Genomic DNA, 2,128 nt, shown 5'->3' with positions numbered 1-2,128 from the left:
ACACGGTTATTGCTCTGACATCGATGCTTTGGGATTTTTATTTTTTTTCATTACAGACTCCTTGGCCTATAAAAAGCAGTTGGTAACCATTGCAGCCAGGGTACTCGCTGCCTTAGCTCCTGGCCACGACAGGCTCCTTGCTGAGGGCTGACACGGCCTCTCCGTATGCAGATGTTCTGCAGTAAAGCTGAGGCTGTCAGGGAACCTGAGCAGAGGGTCCAGGCTGCCACCAAAGCAGAAGCGTGGTCAGAGCTGGCTGTGCAGCCTCTCCACGCCCTGTGCCGCGGGGCAAGCAGCACCTCTCGGGGTCACCCTGTCCCGTGGGGGGAGATGAGCAGGGCACCCGCTGTCTCCCCACTGCCAGTGCCTGTTTCGCCCTGATAGCTCCTTCCATCCCAACAGCTCACCGTGTCCCAAAAGCTCTTTTTGTCCCAGGCCTTGTCTCTGCAATGGGACAACAGTGCAGATGAATGAGTGGGGCTGGCAGGCAGGCTGGGATGCTCTGGATATTTCCCAGGAGCAAAGCTGCTGGTTAAAGGAACATGTTTAATAATTATTACAAGTCCCAGAGGCTATTTAACCTGTGTGGAGGACGTGACCCAGAGGCACCACACAGCTTGCCAGCACCAGTCCCCACGACAGACCACTTCTGCGTGCTGCTGGGCCGCGGGGGTGCCATGTGCAAGGTATTGAGGAGCACTGGAGATTTCCTTCACTTCTCTGTAAGTGAACCAAGCCAAAGCTCAGCCCCTTCCAGCACCCGCAGCCTTTGGGTGAACCACTGGCGGGGGCTCTGCGGGCAGCAGGTCGGGTCTGGGGAGAGGAGAGCCCAGGTGACGTGCACAGGAGATGAGGGCTTCCACAAGGTACCGAATTGCAGTCCCAGGTTGCAGCCGTGCTCTGCCTGGGCCCAGGGGCAGAGCTGCAGGGGCAGAGCCACCCAGATCGATCCCACCGCCGTGGCAGAGCCTCCGTGCCCAGGGTCAGCGCGGGGCCACAGCTCCCCCCCTCCAAACACCACGTCGCACGCTGGGATCATATGGTGCATCTTGCACCAGTCGTCAAATGACTCTGAAAAATCAGGACATGAAAGTTCTTTGGCAATGCCAAAAGCAAAACGTAAGGGGAAAAAAAAAAAAAAAATCCCCTCGCCTTCCTCCATCAAAGTTCAATATTGCCCAGATGATCTGAAAATTTTTTTTGAAGTACTAGAGGCTGACTGTGGGACATAAGTGTTTGACGTTGGGTGCAGGGATCTTCTGCTTCTAAAGTAAGTAAAACATTTCACAGGGAACTCTTTAGACTTTCCAGACAAGACAAAATGGCAGAAACCTGATGTTGTTGGAGGCTGGCTGTAGGAAATGCAAGTGCTAACGGCTTAGGCTTGATGTTCTGCTGTGCTTTGTACTTAAAAGTGTGTGTTTTACCGCGCCGGGTGAAGGGAAGCTGAGCTCACCTTGCTGTGGCAGGGGGCCTGCAGGTGGATGTCCAGGTTGCAGTGCTGGGCAGAGTCCGGGGTGGTTGTCCCCCTCCCCAAATTTTTGCACTTTTTCCTTTTGCAGGTTCAAAGACCTTTCTATCCACTTGCAGGGGGGTAGTTTTCCGAAGGCCGTTAGAGCTTGGCCTGGGTGCCTTTGGCACAGTCTGTGCGGGCATGGCCGGCCGGCGTTTTGGCGTTGTCCTGCAGGATGGAGCCTGCCCGCCTTGGCAGGAACCTGTCTGGGTGCTGCTCTCAGCAAAGCCAAGCTTCACCCCGGCGCCTGAGCCGGGCTTTGCGGGGGCTGGCGTGTCTGAGCCTCTTGCCTGGGTGTGTGGATACACGCACCACACGGGGCGGGAGCAAGCCCGCACTGCCCTGACACAGTTCGTGTTTCTAAATGAACCCGGGGCTAACCACCGAGGGTCCCGTTTCCACTCCCACCGGCCACCCCTGGTGTCAGCTCACGTCTCGGTGGCACCAGGGAACAACGCAGTGAGGAGGGTCCTGCCCGGTGTTACAGAGCAGCACTGAGTGATGGCAGCACAAGGCTTTAAACAGCTCCGCTCCCGCCGGGATGTGCGGGATGTGCGGGAACCGGCCTCCCCAGGACTGGGCTCCCCAGCGCTTCGCCTTCCACAGCTGCGGCCC

Source organism: Athene cunicularia (assembly GCF_003259725.1).
Source record: "Athene cunicularia isolate RWA chromosome 10 unlocalized genomic scaffold, athCun1 chr10_part1, whole genome shotgun sequence".
Classification (NCBI taxonomy): Eukaryota; Metazoa; Chordata; class Aves; order Strigiformes; family Strigidae; genus Athene; species Athene cunicularia.
Note: the sequence above shows the minus strand (reverse complement) of the source record.